Consider the following 21,837-nt stretch of genomic DNA (forward strand, 5'->3'; position numbering starts at 1 on the left):
GAGACCCTGCCTAATCGGCAAGTTCCAGAGCTCCTGAGGAAACTGAAACTGGGGAAAGGCACTTGAGATTGACTTCTGGCTTCTTCTGCAGCAGCAGCAACAATAACAGCACCACCACCACCACCACCACCACCACCACACACACACACACACACACACACACACACACACCAGAGGGGATTAAAGATTAGAGATCTGTACTGGAGCTTGAGCATGTTGTCTGGCCCATTATAAACACTTAAGCAAGAAGACATGTCATTCTGTCATTCTATTGCACTCTTGGGATCACAACCTAGCAAGAATATATGCCAATAATTCCTTTTGCTTAAGCCAAAACTTGACCTCTCAGTGGAATCCAGTCTAAATTCAGTGGCAACTTGGACCTAGATCAGAAAAGTTGTAGAAATCACTGGTGTATGAGAAAGTAAGCCTTGTGCAGATCAATTTGTTAGAAAGTAGAAATATGTTGTCTAGGGGGTATAAATGGAGAGAAATAATGATGTTAGCAAAGCACAATGTTCTGCATACCAACAACTGGCTGGTTTATGTCTCCTGTGAAGGCTGGCTTTGGAGAAATTAGTGGAGATTGCAGTTTGAGAGATTTAGGTTAGACATGGGGGGGTCAAGTTCGGATAACTGTGCTTTCATAATTTCAGGAAGAACAATTTAACCTACAAAGACCCTAAAAGCACAGATAGATGATTATCACTGAAAAAATTTATTACATGCATGAATGTTTACCTCCAAATGCCTCAGTATACCATGTGAATGCCTGTTGACCATCAAGGCCAGAAGAGGGAGTTGTAACTCTTACAACTCAACTTGTAGATGGTTTAAGCTGCCACATGGGAGCTGGGAACCACAGCTGGGTCACCTGAAAGTGCAGCAAGTGTTCTTAATGCTGCCATCATCTCTCCAGCCACCTAGACTCTTATATTTATGGGAAGTAACTAGTAATAACGGGCCTGGATCATGTGTTGTAGGGGGCTGATGACCTGTGCTTCTTTATTCATAGCTGTGGAAGCCAACATTAAATCAAGTTCAGGGACCCAGGTGTGGGGCTGTCTTCATGTCCCTAAAGAAACAAGTGCTGTTGTACCTGATGGATGGCAGAGTTGGTGACAAGAATGCTCACATCCGAACATGGAGATTTTAAGCTTTAAGAATCAGCATGGGCTTAATTAAGGGTTATTTTTAGATATCTCTCTATAGGCCGAAGATCATTGTGAGATAAAGGAATTAATCTTTGAATATTTTCCTGGTCACAGCTAGAGAATAATCAACACAGGATTTCAGTTTTAGGCATGTATCATCTTTATCTGGATAGCCTTACATGATTGGAGACACACTTCTGAATTAGTTACTGGTGGCATCATGATTAGTAGCTCATGAAATGTGTTTTTGACTTAGGTATAAACAAGGAATATCCTTGACTTGGATAGACAATGGTGCTTCCATATTTCTTAAATGCAGATATGATTTGTTTCCACATCAGTTTGATGACTTAAGGTATTACAGGAAAATTTTCTTCTGGCTTACAGGGGAGAGAAGGTTCTTGTGTGTGACCAGTCAAGCACGGGGTTGCTAACACAGGCTTTGAAACTGGTCTACAAATTTCTCACCACTTGTCCCTCCCAACATCCATGAATTCCTTAGGAAGAACTAGGAGTCAGGAAACAACTTTTAGTTTGGATTTGTTTTCGAAGGACATCTAACCCCCTCCCTTGAGTGAGTCCAGCACACTCTGGGTGAAAAAAACCTAGAAATAAAATTTGAACTGACAAAACCCTTCTGAATGCCGAGGCTCTAAATTTCAGCACTGGCTAGTCATTATCAATTTGAGATATGGTCCAAGTGTCTTAATTGGCACCCAAGAATATGTCAGCGGAACTGCCAATTGTCCCAGAGACTTGTCACTTAATTTATTTACAAATGACTTGTTCTTTTCTTTCTTTCAATAGAGATGAGTTGAATGTGATAATAGGCCTTGGGATAGCCTAGGACTAGTAGAGTTTCAGAGACCAGTGATGGACATCTCTGTACTGCTATTAATGAAGTCCCATGTCAGGCAAGGAAACAGACATAGAAGCAGATCTCTACTGGAAGGAAATATAAATGTGAAAATGGCCAAAGGTCACAGTTCCTTTAACTTTGCTTTTCTTCCTTTATTAAAAAATTATTTACCTGTGCATCTGTGTCTATATGCATGCATGTGTGTACATGTGGTAGGCAGAGGTTGACTTCTGTGAGCCGTTTGTCAACTTCTACCTTGTTGGAGGCAAGGTTTTTCTTGTTTCTCTGCTGCACTCAGCATACTGTACTAGCTGGTCCATGAATGTCTAGGTAATTCTGCCTCTGTCTCTCATCCTGCTGAAGGAGTGTTGGAATTACATACTGTTGCCATTTCATCTGGCTATTTCCATGGTTTGTATGGAGGTGAACTCAGGTCGCCAGGCTTATTTTGTAAACCCCTTTATTTACTGAATCATCTGTCTAGCTTCCACTGGGGCTTCCTCTACTTGAGTGTACAGCCCTCGGCGTTTCAGCTAGCTTAGCATCAGGGACGATCTGAAACCTTAGAAGAATGAAAAGACTGTGGCTACAGACCCAGGATTCCCTTAGCCTTAGTCTAATTCAGTAGCAGGAACAAGGGAGTGAATGATTTGGGTGGAGCTCTTTTCTGGGAGGTCAGAACTTTGGCCAAGGCTTCTCTGAGGCAGAGAGCTGCTGCTGGGAAGTTTGTCCATGATACTGGGCCAGCAATTTCTTCAGAACACACTGTCTGTGGTTTAGTCCTTCAAAAACTGTTCTCTTAATGGAAAACACTTGGCCCAGCCTCACAGTGCTTTCCATATGCAGACAGAAATGAGGTTATAGACTCCAAATCACACTCGAGCAGAGATTACAACCACCAGTAGATGATCACTGAGTCTAGAGGTGGCAAAACAGTGGTACCCAAGTACATGGTACACATGCAGATGTTGCTGATGAATAATGACTTCCTTGTCATGCTGCATATATTACCCTAAGTGGTCACATACAGTTACCATAGCATATACTTATTTATGGGAACCATTATGGTGAAAGGGATTGGTAAGATTATATTGTATATTTGGAATTTGCTAAGATAGTAGATTTTATATAAAGAAAGCAGCTATGTGGGGTAGTGGATATGGTTATTACATTTAAACTGGTAATATTTCTATCTAACAATCACATTATACATCAATGTTTTTCAATTCTTCCTCAGTAAAAGTGGGAAAAGTAAAAAAAAAAAAAATAGAGCAAAGGAAATTTTGCTTTACAACAGATGGAGACCACAACCAATCAAGATACGCAGTTGTGGAACCCAGTCCTAATGGCTCTATCTACAAAACTCTCCAACACATAAGATTCAGGTAACATTACAGTAGAGGGGGGTAAAAAGACTGTGAGATCCAGAGGAGAGGAGTTTGCTGTGAGATTGAGTCTTCTAGTGACATCAGAAGTTAGAGCCATAAACTTTCACCAACAGGACTAACCAAATGTGAGCTGAATGAAGACGACACCAATGACCACAAAAAAGAGGACAAGGAAAGCCCAGGAGGCCTGGAACCCTACACAAAGGCTGAGGAATGCTGGGAATGAGAGAGGTTATCCTTTCCAGGGAAGAATGCACTGATTGGTTGTCCAGGGCCAAAAGGCCAGCCCTGAAAACATACACGTAAGCAATATTATATGGACTGAACAGGCTGTGTTTAGGAATGATATATATATATATATATATATATATACATATACATATATGCATGAAATTACAGCGAAAAAAGCCATGAATTTGAAGGCGAGTAGGGAGGCGTATATGGGAAGACTTGAAGGGAGAAAGGGGAGGGATAAATATTATAATTATAGTCTCAAAAACAAAATACAAATAATAAAAACAAGGAAGTACATGTAAAAAGTTCCCATTAATGCTTAGCTGAAGTCCATTTTAATGGTCTCTGGAGACAAATATCAGGGAAAGAAACTGGGAGGGCTAATATGCTAAGAACTTTCTAGAATTCTTGATTCTGTATGACTTTATCCCATCCCCCATCCATCCTTATCAAATCTCTACCATGTTCTGTGCCCCGAGTTAAGCATTAGTGATACGACTGGAGCCCACACAAATGTGCTCTCTATGATGAGAAAGTTTAAAGTCTGCTCTTGAACAGTGACAAGTGTAACTGATTTAAACTCATGCATTGCTGTTTTAAACGGTTATGATACTCTCAAGCACCTCTATAAACATGTTGCATGGGCCTGGGTCAACAGAAAGAGCAGGTATGATGAGACTCTTTCCAGCGACAATTTCTTCTTACTCGCTGTGGGCTTCACAGTGTGCAGGACACTGGGGAAGAGGGACAGAGTAAAGAGCTGTGTCCTGTTCTCAGAGCTCATTGTGGAAATTAGATTATGCATGAACACGGGTAGAGACCATACCAGTGTCAGGGAAAGAGTTAAGGAAGGAAGTGGTGCTCTTGACTAAGGAGCTTATGGAGGGCTAACTGGAGGAGGAAAAGTGTAGTGAACCAAATACTCACTGCAGAGGCTTTGGAAATCAGGAAGAAGTATACCAATGACAATACAAGTACAAAAGATTATCATGTTTTATCTATTGACTGTATTTTTCCAGAACATGAGCTAAGCCTTTTGAATACAAAATTTCAAATTCTTTCCAAATCACAAAGTAAAAATTTTATCCTCATTTTGCAGATGAAGAAATGGAGGCATTAATTTATGTCACATGCAAACTGGGATGGCGCTAAGGAGTGAAGGTATGACCCCATGCCCTTTGGAGTTCTTCATCTTTCATTCCCCTTAGCCCTGGAGACCAGAGAAGGGACTTAGTGAGTGAGAGCAGCCGCTGCTCTGCCAACCTGACTTACCAACAGCAGGCTGAAGGGGAGTATGTGAAATCCCTGTGGTCAGAGCCTGATGGTGCTGCTGCCCAGTGAAGCAAGCTGATGGGGACCCTTGAGATGCTGCTGAGTCTAACTTATTTTTGGAGAGGGTTCCTGGTGTCTCAAAGACTTCTAGAAAGCCCACTTTCCCCACTGTTGAGTGGACAGACTCAATCTGTCCTTCAAGGGAAACTAAAATAACCTCCATTACGGGAAGTTGGCTGTCTTCCGTCCTGCCGTCTGGGCTGAGTAGTACTATTTTAGAAAAGATTTTGAGAGAGTTTGATGTCTATTTTATTTTTATTTAGGCTGATATAGTTACACTTTGCCCATATAGAGTTAGACTATATAGAGACTTTGGTTCAATGAAGGCAAGGGCCGTCATATGAGAAATCTAGTTCTGTATATTCAACACCTAGAATACAGTGAACCCCAGTTTTAGAAGTCTCTAGGTTGTAATGATCTGTGAACTGCTGCTAATTTGGCAGTAGTTCTGTCTATCCAGATTTAGCTTTCTACTTTAGACTCAAGGAAAATGGCCAATATTAAATACAAAGAGACTCAAATAGTATACTGACTTTATGAAAGAAATTTCATAAAGGATTTGGATGAATCCCTGGTGGTATTTTGTGGCTCCTCCTACTCCTTGAAAAGAAGTTTCATTACTAACCAAATTAAATCCCCAAATTTTAATCCATAAAGTATTTCCATCTAGGCACAATAATGAGATTCATATTTGTGGTTTAGTATACCTACGAACAGCCCAGATGAGAAATGACTAGATCCCTTGATGCACTCAGACTACAAGCTACCTTGCTATGGTCTGGTTTCAATTTTTGAAATAAAATTTCTGCAGAGCAGTAGTTTTCTGTCTTGTGCTTCTTACCTAGACATAAAAGAAAATAAGTGGGTCTGATCAAATGGCAATACTATATAGATTCCTATAAAATTCTGGAAAAGCATTTCAAAAATAAATTTGAATTTATTTTTCCTGGAACAATAGACTCTTCTATTTTCTGTTTCCACCAGATTTTTTTTTAAAAAAAAAATGCAGTTGGCTCTTTCTCAGGTCTCAAATACTTGAGCCAGGGGCAAAAACTTAAATCTGTTTATTCAGGAGACACAGGCCATTAAGTGCAACCCAGGAACAGGGCAGTGTGGATACATGCGCTCATTATTTGGCATTTGGGAACTAGAATGTTTAGAAACATTCTCTGAAATGGTAGTCCTGGTATCTGAATGAATGGAATTCTGCTGGACTGGGGTCTGCTGTCAGATGGAGCCAGGGAGAAACACTGACAATTAGCAAACCCAGGAAGCATCAAGGTCAACCAGCCTCGACACACTTTGAGAGCAGCCGACTCTCAAAGTAAAAATAGGTCTCTAAGATTGGTAGCAAGAAACCAGACGCCATGGAAAACTAAGTCCACTCCAGTAATTAATTAGTGTGGTCCTAGAAAAGGCATGCAGACACACAGAGTCTCCTTTTCCTCTCTCAAAATGGGATCACCTAAAAGCTACAATAATAGCAGCAGCACTGATTGGAAACATCTGTGCTTCCAGTGCCCTATACGGGCTATTCCACTGGCTCCACGCTATGATCCCTGATATGGTTTCCTTTACTTTTTGCTCCTCAAGGATAAGGAAACTGAGGCCACCTAGCTAGAAAAAAAGGCAGCACAGAGTTAGATCCAGGTGAAGTGACTCACCCTCAGTTTTCTCGCAGCAATTTAGTGATGTCAAAGGATGACTAAGTTCAAAGGACTAACTTCAAAGGAATCCAGGGTTTGGCTCTCCTCAAAAATACTATTGACAGTGGAAAAAGTCTTCCTGAAGCTGCATGGGAGCCGGAAAAATAGAGATAAGTGTAAGCTAAGGCTTAGGCTTTCCAAACACAGGAGCATGTTCCCTAACATGTAATCTGTGGCATGTGAGAGGTATTACTGCTAAGCAAAAGGTATTTCCTAGTTAATCTTGTTTGGAAAAGGCTATTTTTAAAGCCAATGCTATTTTAAAGCAAACAAATTACGCATCTTTCTTTACTTCAGGATTTTCCAGAGACTTTTATGTGTTTGTGGAAACCTCCACGAAGATTCTTTATAGCGTGTTTCCCAAACATACTTGCTTCTTTTGTGTTTGACGTACGTCACAGGATTGGGGTTGATGGCACACAAGGGAGGCCAGTCCTGGGCCAGAGCAAACCTAGAGCGCCGCTCTTCAGAACCTCATATGTTAGCTAGAGATGATGCTCCACCTGGCCAGGATGAAAGATCTCAAGCAACTAAAGTGGAACAAATCAGTATTATTTATTTGGTGCTTGGTCCTTTCCAAATCCCTTTTCATCATGATCCCAGCTTAGGCAGTCTGGGAACATTGTTCATATTTTCCTGCTCTCAGAAGCTCAGGCTTGAGACTGTCCAGGAGTCATCAGGTCAGTGCCACTCGAATCAGAATCAAGGGCACCGTCTCATGATGCCAAAGTTCAGGTTCCTTTTGTTCTACTACGTTATTTTTTTGAAAGAAGATTTATTGTCTGCTCTAAGGTATTAATATTTAAGTAACATATATTGGAGGCACACTAAGTTTCATTAAGTGAATGCACTTGTTAGGGCCACAGAGAGGAAGAATGAAGTTGGGAAACTGGGGAACCCATGGTGGTTTCATTTACTGTTTATTCGAGGAGAGGGCACGAAGCCATGTGAACTAAAATGTCGAAATCTCCGGCAGATCTCTAGAGCTGCTGAGAGCAGTCTGGCCTGCTTCAGTTGGCCCAGAGAGAAGGTTAATAAATGAGAGGATGATCAAGTGAGAAGCACCAGAGACGGGAGCTTCAAAATCAGCTCCAAGCACTCGGGAGGCAGAGGCAGTATGATCTCTGAGTTTGAGGCCAGCCTAGTCTACAAAATGAGTTCCGGTACAGCCAGAGTTGTTACACAGAGAAACCCTTTCTCAAAAAACAAACAAACAAAAAACAAAAGCAAACCAAACAACCAAACTAACCAACCAAACAAGCAACAAAAACAATAGAATAGCAAGAAAGAATTTTTTTTTTTCTGAGAGTAAAAAATTTCAGATTAGGGTTGTTAACTTGACACAGTCCTGAGTCACCTAGGAAGAAAATCTCAGTGAGGGACCTTATAGATGAGGTTGTGGGTTTGTTTGTTCATTTGATTACGCTAATTGAGACAAAATATCTGCCCATCATGGGTTATGTCATTCCCTAGCTAGAGTATCCTGGATTGCAGAAGAGTGCAGAAAGTGATCAGAATACAGACGTGCAAACCTAGATCCAATTCCTTTCTTTTGACCTTGAATGTAATGTAACCAACTGCTTTGACTTTCCTAAAATGATGATTTCAGAATTGTGAACAGAATAAATCCTTTTTTTCATTATGTTGCCTGTTTAGAAGTCAAGCTAACACCTGGTGTAGTTCAAGAACTGGTTTGTGAAACAGGAGCAGTTTTTGAAGCCCTCTTTGTGGTTCTCAAATATGAAAGTTCAACTACATTGTGCCACACTGGGGTAGCTCCTCAAACACTTTTCTTTAGTTATTAAAAATGTGTAAACTTAGTTTGAGCTGCTCAGTAAGGAGAACTATGAAGAGTGAAAAAGAATTCCTTTACCTTCCACTTCCCAGACGCCTAGCAACTGTCTGGTGTTGTCCGTGTGTAAACCTAGAGCGTTTGACCTCTGCCTTTCTCTCTGAGCTCTGACTGGTGCTCCCACTTTGCATGCTTCTTCTTTGGAGGACACTGAAGCCAAGGTGCACTGTTTGCAAGTGGTTATTAGCTCCTGGGTATGTGTTGGCAAGTTCCCTTTGGCCTAGACAGGGTTCCAGAATCTTCTGAGGTCTGGCTGTGATTACTGAGTACCTTAGCCAGAAAGAGTTGCTAATTGGGATGACACTCTACATGTTTCTGCCTCTCTAGTTAGATTTCCTGACCAGGGCATGCCTGTTTTGGCTCAAGTGATTTGTTTGGCTTTTCACTGTCAATTTAGACGTACGTGTACAAATTTAACGTTCCTTTAAGAGTATGTGGAGCCTGGTACTCTGGTGTAGAGTTTTCCAGATTATGGTCCAACACATTTTAAGACATATCTCATATGGAAAAGGGTGTCAGAGCTCCCATCAGTTTAGAAATCAATGTCCTTCAAAACATTGCTCTAGGGAGCTTCCTAGTCTCTTCCATCCTGTGTAGGCTCAGCTATAAATCTTAATCTATGTACCAGGATGTGGGCATTCCCAATACACACAATCTACTGATACTTTATCCTTAAGACTTCAAAGTTTCCAGGAAAGTGGGTTTCCATTGATTCCACATTGCCTAGTACACAAAATTTTGTCATAGAGGAGCACACAGGATAAGACACCTCTATAATGAATTATAGGTTGTTGCCTTATTGTTTTTGCTACTGTGTTGTCAGCATTTAGCACTACAATGAAATGACTGCATGAGCCCTAAATTTCCAGGATGTTATCAAGTGTTTCTCAAGATCACTGGTCACAGAACACTCTTTAAGTGACTCTCATGAGAATCTGTTTCAAAGGACACAATCTGAGAACTGCTTACCCAGTGGGGTCTTAGCACCAAGAACTGCTTCAAAAACAGTGCCAACCTCCATGACCACGACCATGACCATTTATTTCACATGCCAGTTTCTTTGATAAGCAATATAAGGCACAATACATGTAATAACTGCCATGACCTTCTGAAATAGGTGTTGTTGTTGTTGTTGTGTGTGTGTTTGTGTGCAGTTTGATATATATTGGGAAAGTGAAACTTAGAGCAGTTATTTAATAAAGTTCGCACAGCAAGCACAAGTATTTTGAACTCAGAGCCTTCAGATGCCAAAGCCACACTCTTAATCATGATTCATCACTTCGCACGGGTTGTGATTTTCTCCATGTCCAAAGACAAGGAGATCTTTGTCCTTATCTTCTCCCCGAGACCATCTATTCCTCCCACTAGTTGCTGTTTGATTCATACTATTACAAAAGCCTCTCTGACTCAGTCTCAAAGCTCTGGACAGATGCCCTCTGTCCTTGGTACTGGCTTTTCCTAAACCCCAAGTGATGACAGCACTTATTTTTGGGACTAGTTTTGGAAGTAAAGACAATCCTTGAAGTCTGTGTCCTGACAAGATTTCCTGTCTCAGAACTGGCATGGCTTCTTCAAGGCATAAGGTATCTTATCACCCTGTGTAGTTGTGAGCCCAAAAAACGAACCTTGTAAATAACCTCTGACTAATTTTTCTAAATGAGCCTCATGTGAAATGGGATTTTTGAGTCTTAGGAATAAGAACTTTTGTCAGGTATTTAAGGTTAGCTTTAAGTCATGTTGAGTTGCAGGTGAACCAGGACAAAAATCTCCTCTTAAGAACTCTGTCTTGCTGGAAGAGTTGGTCTGTGGGATAGAAACAGCAGTTTGATACACGGGGTAGTGGAAAAGGTCAGATTGTGCAAAGGAGATGGGGAGGAATATCTACGTATCTGGAGCAGGTGGCATTTGAACTAACAATTGAAGAAGTTGAGTTAGGTCTTACATAAAATGCAATTCTATGTAAGAAAAAATATATATGGAGGTTGGGTGTGCAAAGTATGGTGATAGCTGAGGCACAGAGTCTGTTTGGAGGTGAATCATGGGAAACCTTGAATGTCAATTTGGGGTGTTAATTTTCTTTGTAGAAAACAATTACTTGGGAATGTTTGGGCATAGATATTCCAACCTTTATAATCCTAAATAGTGACACAAATGGAAGGGGAATGCATGTATCATGGGGCCTAGGTAGGAATTTGTTGCACTGACCCATTTATAAATGATCCATTATAAATCTTATAAGATAATGAGAATTGAGAATGGAGGTCTCTGATGGAGGGTATGGGGTGGGGCAGTGAAGTGCTTGGCTTATGCTAATTACTTTTTCATTGATTTGGTCAAAATTTCCAACAGAAACAACTTAAGGGAGGAAGAGTTCATCTTGATTCACTGTTTCAGAGAGTTTCAGGCCATCAGGACAGAGACTATCTCTCCTTAAGTTATAAGACAACAATAAAAGATCGAGCATTCCTCAAGAGACTTTTTCACCTATTCCCTGTCAATTTTACTGAATCTGGAATCAACTAAAATTCAAGCTCCTGGGTATTCCTGTGAAGAATTTTCTTAGATTATCTGAAGAAGGAAGACATACCTGCCCCTGTTATATCTGACATCAGTACCTTCTGGTGGCAGCCCACATGGAAGGTCATGGGAGAAGAAAACTGGGCTTTTTGTCTGCTTATCCTCTCTCTTTCTGGTACATACACCCATTTTGATCCGAAGCATTCCTTTACCAATAGTAGAATCAACTTCTCTGAGATTCCAGCACAGACCGAGGCCCGGCAGTTCTCCAGGAATGCTCTAGACCTTCAGTACCAGAGAGGCTGCTGAGATATCCACTCTTACAAACTCAACAGCTACTGGAGTCTCAGCCCCTCTAGTTAGACAGTCATTGCTGGACCTCTCAGACCACATCCTGTAATCCAATAGATATAACAAATCTCTTTTTGATATTTAATCAGTTCTGTTCTTTCAGAGAACTTTGACTCATAGATTTGAAATTATTGTCCTGGAAAAATCTAGTTTTTGAAGGAAATCTGGGATACTTAAATGATCTATGATAACTACCTCAAAAATGGCTGAAAAAGTTAAGACACAATTCACCTTAGTGGTTGTCACAATTACTTATTGCCCATTAATAGGAGGGAAAGTTGGATGAATAAATTTGTCATCTATAATGAGATGCAGGGGATGGTGACACTGGATAGTTAGAGGCTGCAGCAGGCTGACTCAAAACAGACTGCTCTGATCCTGCCCCCCAAAACAGACTGCACTTATCCTGCCCCCCAAAACAGACTGCGCTGTTCCTGCCCCCAAGCCTTATGTTTGTGGAACTGCCTTGCCTTGCGGTACAGCCTAACCATTTCCTTTCAGCTAAAACTAAACAGCTAAACAGTCATCTCTGTTTATAAAAGACTGTGTTCTCTCTTCTTCCTCTTCCTCCTGCTCTTCCTCCTCTAGCTGCTCCTCCTCTGCCTGTTTCTCCTCCTCCTCTTTTTTCCTCTTCTATCACTGGCTTGGGTGAGTTAGATGGCTTTGTTGAAGTATCCCATATGAGAAGAAATTAAGAGAGCATGGAACTGAAACATGTAGTCTAGAAACTATGAGGCGTAGAAGCCAGGTAATAAATGCAGTCTGGAATCTAACCATCTAGTCAAACCTTAAGATATGAAACAAACTCAGGCCAACAGCAATAACACATGAATGTGGAAAGCTCAGCTCATCTGTGTCTGATTCTAGAGCTACAAAAGTCATAAGATATTTACTTCTGTTTTTATTTTAAAAATTCTTAATTTTACACACTAATCCCACTTCCCCTCCTTCACCTTCTCCACATTCCACCTCCCTGCATTCTAACCCCTATCTACTCCTCAGAGGAGGTAAGGCCTCCCTTGGGAGTCAACAAAGTCTGGCATACCAAGTTGAGATAGGACTAAGCCCCTCCCTATTGTATCAAGGCTGAGCAAGGTATTCTACCATAGGGAATGGGGTTCCAAAAAGCCAGTTCATACACTGAAGATAAGTCCTGGTCCCACTGCCAGGGGTCCCCCAAAAAGTCACATAACTGTCACCCACATTCAGAGGGTTAAGTTTGGTTTCATGCAGTCCACAGCTCATGAGCTCCCACTAGCTCAGATCAACTCTCTTTCGTTTTCTAATCATTATTTGACCCCCTTGCTCATATGATTCTTCCTCCCTCTCTTCAACTAAGCTCCAGGACACCAAGAGCAGCAATTAATAAGTGTGGCCTCCTGAAACTGAAAAGCTTCTATAAGGCAAAGAACATGGTCAATAAGACAAAATGGTCAGCCTACAGAAAAGGAAAAGATCCTCACCAGCCCCACATTTGACAGAGGGAAGATCTTCAAAATATATAAAGAACTCAAGAAATTAGACACCAAAATACCAAATAATCCAATTAAAAATGGCATACAGATTGAAACAAAGAATTCCCAACAGATGCATCTCAAATGACCAAAAGACATTTAAGGAATTTCTGGGTTTTTTTTATGACAACTGATTTGTGGTTAGTGAATAAGTAATAGGGCCATTAGCTCACTCCACACACTGTTTGGAGAATAAAACAGCTCATCTTTTGTAAGAGAATGTGTTAACAGCAGAGTTTTATATTCTAAGAAAAAATTCAGAAGACCCAAGATTCTTCCCTGACCTAGTGCCACCTGGCATGACATCTTAGAAACAGCTCTCTCTCCTTCATATCTCAGTTTCACCATCTTTAAAATCATATGTCAAATTAGGTCAGCAATTTGTACAAACATTCTCCTTCTCCCCCTCCTCCTCTTCTTTTTGTGCTAGAGAAACCTTTCATCAAATTATGTCTTGTGGAAATTCCATGCACAAAACAGATAAAAGTACTTGAAGTAAGGTTGGATGTGGTCCTTTGCCGTCCCTCCCCACCTCTCCATGGCATTGTCTGAATCACCCAGGGTCCTAGGGGCCTGAGCTGTAAGCTCCAGCCTCTTCAGCTTGGCATTCTGTAAATTCTAGCAAAAGTAACCTATCTGCAAGAGCACTGTCCTGTGACATTTCTGCATCCCACCACTTCTGTATGATGTCAGTGGCCCCTGCCCACTGCTGGAGCTGTCCCGGCTTCATGTCCTCCACAGCCGGCAGACTCCCTCTGCTATGTCAAAGCACCTTTGTAGTTAACTTCAGACTTCTACCTCCCTGGGTAGCTTTATTATCCACTGTACAGGTTTCTATTTTTTAAATATTATCATTTCATAGACTGGTGCTTACATTTAGTGTTTGCAAGGGTCTCTGACTGGCAGATGATCCAGCAGGGCACAGAGCTGTCTCCTTCCAGTCACAGTATGTTGCTTCTGCAGGTGACATGCTCTCCTGACACCATGCTTGTGTCTGTAACCGTAAGGTTTTGAATAGAACTAATGTTTTCCCCACAGTCTATAGTTTCTTGCATTTTGTTTAATCCATCGAGTGTTATCTTAACTCTCCTACACATTTACTGGGTGATAAAATTTGACTCTTCCCCCTACACAGTATCCACATACTTGTCTAAAGTCCCTCATCCATAATTCACTCATAAATCTAAGCATTTACAGAAGTAGTTTTATCTAACTACTTCTGTAAAAATGCAAGTATAAGCTACAGAGATGAATTTGCTGCTCTTTCAGAGGAGCTGAGTTCAGTTTCCAGACTTTAAGCAGTTATGCTCACAATGCCTGTGACTCCAGTTCCAGAGATCTGACACCTTCTTCTGACCTCCAAGGGAAACTGTCCCCTTGTGCACCTACCCTGATGGATATACACACACACATATACATAATTAAAAATAAAATAAATCTTAAAAATGTAAATATTTATCTAGCAAATAGCCAGCTGTTTCTAAGCTGCTTTTGTTATCCGGAAACTTGGATTAATTCCTTAGAATCTATGGAGCACAGTGAGAGAAACACTGGGAAGGAGCTCTGAGTGCCTTTACTTTCTGCTTTATGCAACTAACAAAGACTCAGTTTACCTTCCTTCCTGCAAAGTCTTCTATATATGCTAGGAGTGCATGAGGTGATCAGTATAAAATTATTTCATCAATGTATCAATTCATGTGTATATCATGCTGTGAAGACCTGTCCTGCTCATAGGGAAACTTTGTAAATCATGAAGCAGACTTGTGAAAGAGACAAACATCACACCTTTAGAAGCCAACGCCTGTTGTATTGGGAATAGCATGGCCCTTCATAGGCATTATATTCTGAGGGTCTGATGTGCGCAGAAGGTACATAGACTCTGGAGATAGTGAACTTCCTAAGACAGGAGAAGCTGAAGCATGGGGCCTGGCGTAGCTTGCTTACCCCAATGATCATTGCCAGCTTCTAGATACATGGAAATGAGTTTGGGTTGAGGTCCTCCCCATCATCTGTCTTCATGATAGTGAGTAAGTTGCTTAAACTGATGCAGCCCAGATTCCAACCATTTGAACTGAGGAGTCCCAGTGATATTGAAAATAATAGAAAGTGGTAAAATGTCACAGTATTGGAAGACTATAGGGCAAAATTTCAAATGCTGGCTAATTTTGATCATTAACTTGATAGTACTTGAAAACTGGTCTAGAAACAAACCTCTGGCATGCCTGAGAGTCAGTTTCTAGATCAGGTTTGTTGAAATGGGAAGACCCATGCTATGTGAGCATGTCACCATCCTATTGACTGAGGTTCCTGCACTTCGTGCATAGGGAAAAGCTCAGTTGAACACCAGGTTTGCTCACTCTCTGCTTCCTGAGCATGGATGCAGTGTGACTAACCAGCTCCAGCTTCTACCACTATGCTTTCCCTACCATGATGTACTGTTTCCCTGAAAACTGTAAGCCAAAGAAACCATTCCTTGTCAACTTGCTTTCTGACAGATATTTGTTGCTGTGACAATGAACGAAGTAACTAATTTAGTTAGTTTCCCAATTATCCCTCATTCGTTTCTGTCACAGACATGTTGGAACATCTTTACAGCTGTTAGCAGAAGCCACCTTCCCTCCTTTGGGGTAGGAAGTGACCATTGACCCATTGTCTCTTGGCATTATGTTCAAGGAAGGTTAAAGGACCAGTCAAAGCTATTTGAGTTACAGTGCCCACATTTCATAACTTGAGAACGTCAGGAAATTTCAAACATCTGAGATGGCTTGGAATGAAATAATATTAAAAAAAATTCCACTCACAAACAGAGTGAAAATACAGATGGAAAGGATTTTCCATTCACAACCTACTTTCAGCGTAGGCATTCTGTTCCATAGAGGAGGATCGAAGATGGCAATGAGAGCCCTGAACTCTAGGTGGCTCCTCAGGTCTAGGAAGTATGTATAGCAGAGGGGAAGGAAACAGAACAAAGATTACTAGATTTAATGGCACAACTTAGCAAAAGTCTGGCCACCAGGGCTAGAATCAGGTTACTATGCAGTGGTCTCTCCTCCACACAAAGTCGTAGAGTGTGTGCAGATTTTATAGTAGGCAAGGCCACCAGTGTGCTTTGTGTTGGGGAGAAGTAGAGTTTGCAGGCAGCTAGGCTCACTATACTTTAAGGGGTTTTCCTTCTTGGAACGGGGATTCCATTTAATGTTTCCCACATGTTGGAGGTGTTCAGGCTGGTCTGGGATGGGATTCAAGGGGATTCCCAACTATCTTCCCACAGTGAGAGGTGCTTGAATCACAACCTCCTCTCTGAGGCTTTGGCAGAATCTGTAACTTGGAGCCTATAACTGCTCCCCCACTGTCCTGGGGTTCATCCTCAGACGCCTGGTATAGCCCTTTCCCCCTCTGCAGCAGCCTCTTTCAAGCCACACATTCAGCTCAACAAAGCCTTAGAAGATTCAGGTACGGTTCTCTTCCATTCTCCCACCCTAAAGCCCCATCTCCACAGTCTGGGAAATGTGTGCTGACTTTTCTAACAGGTACGGTTCTCTTCCATTCTCCCACCCTAAAGCCCCATCTCCACAGTCTGGGAAATGTGTGCTGACTTTTCTAACAGGTACGGTTCTCTTCCATTCTCCCACCCTAAAGCCCCATCTCCACAGTCTGGGAAATGTGTGCTGACTTTTCTAACAGGTACGGTTCTCTTCCATTCTCCCACCCTAAAGCCCCATCTCCACAGTCTGGGAAAGTGTGCTGACTTTTCTAACAGGCATGTCACTAGAAATGACATGCCCGCACCTCTCGCTCCCTCCCCTCCCCCTCTCTGTCTCTTAGCTGAAACTTGAAAGTTTCTGTTTCCAGGCAGTGAAGTGAGCTGCTCCACCACCAGCTAACCTTTCCTGTGCACATGAAAAATGATAGCTGCAGGGCTCCTCTGTGAAATCAAGAGACTCTGATGCCAGCTGGAGTCTTCTGTACTATTTTGGCCATTCCCCAAAGGACACCATGTAGGGTTCTGCACTTGGTTAGCCAAGCCTGACATCAGGAGGCAGTGTGGCACAAGAGACAAAATAGTGGGGTTTTACTTAGAAAGTTTGGGTTTGCAGCCAATTCTGACTGTTTTATGGAATGACCCGGGCTGAGCCACTCAGTTTCCTTGAGCCTTAATTTCTCCTTCCATTAAATGGAGTTTTTAATTCATAATTCATGTAGTTGAGAATTGGATGAGTCATCATACAAAGCCTTCCCATCACACATGTCTCATGTTGTTAGCCCCGACTGCAGCCAGTTTATGTCTGTGTTTGATCGTCAAAGAGGAACTGTATATTGAGAGCCAACTAAATATTTGTATCTCAAGTTCTTTTCAAACGGAAAAAGCCTCTGTATGGAGAAGCCTTTGTGTTTTGTGAAAGCTGGGGCTATTATTCCATCAAAAACTCTAGTTTGTAAGTTCATGGAATTACAGGCAAAGAGACTAAGAGGTATTTTTAGTTCATTGTGAACACTAGAAAGGGTAGGATTTGGGGGGATGTTTTTCATTCTGTCAGCTTGCGTTCCCTTTCCAATTTCTATACTTGTTATATGATCAGGCTATTGCTGTATTTATGGGTTTCCACAGTCTGCCTGCAGGAGCATACTTAGTCACAAGGGAAGTGCTTTCTTTCTGAGGGCTGTGCAAGAAGCTGACACATTGAAAAGGAACACAGCAGAGGCACAATGTGCCTCGGAGTAGAGACGTGGGCTTAGATTTTGGCCCCATCACTTGAGTTCTAAGACCCAATCTCTATGCACTCGGAGTCTCTTTGTCTCATAGGTACATCCATGCTTCAGAGACATGTTGTGGCCTTTTGGTGCCATGATGCCCAAGGAGGCATCAGGAGCCTATAGTTTACACACTGGGCTAACTGTATGCTGGCAATGTCCATCACTGAAATTGATTAACATAAGCGGCTTTCTTCTGCCTCTAAAATTCCTGTCTCCTCTTTCATTTGGGGACCTGTCCTTACTCCCGTAGCTGCTGGAGTTCAGAGCTCCAACCTGAACGAGCACTGCCTGGCTGTGAGATCCGGAGCTGTGTGCCCTGTTGTTTGCAATCTGGTGAAATGTTTCAGGGGATGGAAGCAATGCAGTAAGGTTTGGACCCTTTAACCTCACATCGGCCCAAGTGGCCTCGTGTTTACCTGTCAGAAACTTGCAATATTCTCCAAATTCTATTAGTAAATACTTCCATTGTTAAACTCGACATACGTTTGTAGAACGTTAATCTTAAAGCTGTCTGTGAACTGATAATCAGACAAACAGAAACACCTCTAAGAGCCAGCCTGTCTATACCAGGTGAGTGCCACAGAGCCTAGGAGAGGTAATTCCTCACCCACATTGTGTGATGACAAAGCTCATGGCTAGAAACTCTGTCACCTCTTGAGACAGGGTAAGGAGGGGTTGGGAGCACGAAGGTAGGCATTTGAAAGAAGCAGGGGCAACCCAGAGAATATTCCCACTCTGCACCCCTTCTTTGCCCAGATGTGGTTCCTGTTTTTTGGCATGCACAAGGCCAAGGCACGCTGCTTCCCATACTCATACAACAGGAGTGCTTCCCATCACTTTATTTAGGCTGAACAAACCTCTCCCCAGTCCCCATGTGGCCTGCTCTATCTTAGGAGAAGGGGCCAGGGTGGGGAACAGCTCTCATTTCTAAGACGCTCATGGGGAAGCTCTAAAAAGTAAGGAAAAAGAGGTCCACAAAAGCATTAAAAAGAAATGTTCAACCTTAAAGAGAGCGCCCTGTCCAGCTTGCCCTCTGACACAGAGCAGAATCTCTAGCCACACAGCACCCCATAGCTAAATACGTGAGCCTGTAATGCCCAAGGACTTTCTGGAGTCAGAACTCCACATTCACATCCAGCCCCAGTTTGCCACCTTTTCTCCTAACAGTGCCAACACAACTTCTTCCTTCTAGAATACCTGCCAGGCTAGCAGGCACTCTCAGATTTGGCAAGATAAAATGATAAAGCCTAGGGGGTGGGGATAAGCAGAAACACTCCAGAACAGGGAAGGTGGCATCTCATGTCTTGGGAAGATGTTAAGTGGGTGTTCCTGCTCTGAAGAGTGAGGAGAGAGCCTGATAGGGAGCAGCATGGGATCTGGATAGCCCTGTAGCCTCTAACCATGCCAAGACCCCACCTACCTGAGGCCGGTGAATCAGGAGCCTCCCACTGGAGATTAGCACCTTGCTCCAAGTCTATTCTTGCAGCCTGTAGGTTGTTCATCTGTGCCTAGAACTCATAGCCTCACTTTGGTATCCCAACGCTTATTTTTTTCCACAGAGTGGACATCATGAGGACCAAATTGGGGTGGATGGGGGGGGGAGTTTAGCTGAATACTGTGTAGTACTGAGATTGTTTAAATATACAATTATGTTTTCTGTCATTCAACCTCGTGGCTGTGAGTGAATGCCACTTTCAAACTCTAGTTTTCTAACACTCATCCACAGGTGAGAACCAACTAGGTAAAGGGTTAAGAGAAAAAAGTCTTACTTTGCCACCAAAAAAAGGCAGAGACAAAAACTTTACCAAAAGTTTCTCTGAGTAGTTAGTTTTGACAGATCAACACCAAATACAATAGAAGAGGAAGGCAAGCAAGAAATAACTAGGGTACATCGGATCACATGCAGAGAAACACTCCGTTACCGGGGGTGGAAACAGAACACGAGTGTTAAAGAGGTATAAACCCACACCTTACTGGGTACCAGGAATGCCAAGGGCACATCAGGAAGACCCTGAGTGATGGGGTCAACAGACTCACCTTTTCCAGGTCGGAGAAATCTAGGTCGCTGGGCTCACAGGCTCCCTGAAGAAGTACCTGGGCTGAGACCGTGGCAAGTTCCCACGGGCGCAGTCCCTAGCCTCTCCCCAGCCACTGTCTTTGTGCCCACCAGAGGCTGGGATGTGTGTCTGCACGGGAGAGGTGTGCGACAGTAGGCAGGCTGTGGCCAGAGCGGCCAGCTTTGCCTGGTTTTTATAGGGAGCTCCTTCCTCTGTAATGGGACGCCTCGCCTCCAGACATCCTTTCCCACTTTTTTTTTTTCTTTTCAGTTTGCAAGTTAAAGGAACAGCCCTCCCAGCGGAACAGAGTTAGCTCATGAGAGACGCTCTCACTCTAGGCAGCCAGCCAGCTAACAGATCATTTGCATACAATTTATAGTGAAAAAAAAAAAAAGAGTAGGAATTCCAGCTCCCTCCGCCTCCGCAGAATAGCTGTTAGAGAAGTGTGATTTTTGCCTTGCTCCACAAACAAGTATTCTAATTGTGAAACAGAAGCCTCTGGAGCTGAGCAAGAGGGAACGGGATCCTGGCTCTGATCCTGGACTCCAGCAAGCTGGAAACCCGACCTGGGTTCCCTTAGGCTCCGGGCAGCAGCTGCGGGGTGACACCTCAGAGAAAGCCCGACGGTTGAGTCCAGTTCCTGGAAAGAGGAGGTAGAGGGCTGCGCAAGCCCAAGGCAGTTCAGGTTTCTCTTGGCCCCAGGAGATAACTCAAGATCAGTTCTCAGCAGCTGGGGACCATGTTAGAAGCTTGGAGGAGTGGGAGCCAGCCATGCCCAGCTGCCTAGAGGAATCATTATGCGGATCCCAGTGTCCTGTCCTGCAGGAGCCACTTTTTGCTTATCCAAGTGCTAAGTGCCTTCTACTTAGCAGGGTCTCTTGAGTGTGGCTTCTGAGCTCTCAGTGCCCCTAGATGCTCAATCCAGACTTTTTTCTTTTAAAAAAAGTCACTAATACTTTTCAAACGGTAACAACTTTATCTTTAAGGTCGAAGATTGCTTCTAAGCCGTTCCTGGGCTCGCTGTTCAGCAAGTTAGAGTATCCACAGGACACATGGAGGCATTCGAGGGAGAGAGAAGCTGCCCTCACGGGTTTATTTATGGCAGTAGTTTAATGTCATTGATGGTCTCTGCCTAAGACAGATTGTCAACTCGTGGCTCTATGACCCACTACTGACCAGAAATAGTGAGTGATGATACTTAAATAGGAGATTGTCACACATTAGCACAGACACCACTGCCATGTTGAACTTTGAAAATGCATTTCTTTGTTCTGTAATTTCGAAGAGACTTCTTATATTTTAATTAAGAATTAGTAATGGAGGTTTCAAGAATCCACTTACCTGTAATATTGTTTGATAGCACCTTTCAGCCTTCATCATAGCAGTTGGTCTCAATTTCTCCAGTGGAAAAAAAGGCAAATCAAGATTAGGCTCTCCCTGTGTTAGCATTGACTCCAGGATTCTAGAACTTTTTGAAAAAGCGACCCACTCACCCTCCACCCGCAGACAGCAAGAAAGCACATAAATCATTATGTCATAAATCACGTGAACTTTTGAACTCATTTGAACTTTCGAACCATTTTGTCTGATTCAAATGTTGGTTGTTTAGGGAGTTTTTTCATTCTGTATTTCAGCCAAAACATATTTCAGTAGCATGTGCCTGTCTTTTCACCAGCAGTGAATGCTTCTGGGTGATTAATAGGGCTTCTTCTCAGAATGTTTCAGTCCCCAGGTCCCTAGCTCCCAATAATTCTTACTGTTCTATAATCAATCATTGATTCAGAGCAATTACAAACTGTTTAACCAATCACAGGAAAGCAAAATGAAATGTGACCAGACTCATTCTGAGGAAGGAAACAGCCAGTAACCCTGACACATAAGAATACAACCATCAGCTGCCACAGAGTTGTATCACGATACCATAGACACATCGTTAGTGCGGTCTACTTGCAAAATGTGTTTTCAGCTGGATGTGGGGGCTCACTCTTTAGTAAATCTGGCATTTGAGAGGTCTAAGCAAGAGAATTACCATGAGTCTGAGGTCAGCCTGGGTAATAGAGTGAAACCTTTTCTTAAAGACAAACAAACAGAACAAACCCAACAAAAAAACTACTAACA

General features: G+C 42.5%; 1 protein-coding gene across 4 annotated transcripts in view; it reads right to left on the reverse strand.

Annotated features, from left to right (window-relative positions):
• Tnc (tenascin C) overlaps positions 1-19,938 on the reverse strand; it is an 88,566-nt gene extending 68,628 nt beyond the window's left edge. For 3 of the 4 annotated variants that reach the window (XM_075945381.1, XM_075945380.1, XM_075945379.1), the window contains exon 1: positions 19,700-19,804. The gene's annotated coding sequence lies outside the window, so the exon portion shown is untranslated. Of the gene's footprint in view, positions 1-19,699 lie in introns of all 4 variants that reach the window. The other variant, XM_075945378.1, reaches the window with a different exon arrangement.
• Positions 19,939-21,837: the final 1,899 nt, after the last annotated feature.

The sequence above is a fragment of the Microtus pennsylvanicus genome, chromosome 13 (genome assembly GCF_037038515.1).
Source record: "Microtus pennsylvanicus isolate mMicPen1 chromosome 13, mMicPen1.hap1, whole genome shotgun sequence".
NCBI lineage: Eukaryota > Metazoa > Chordata > Mammalia > Rodentia > Cricetidae > Microtus > Microtus pennsylvanicus.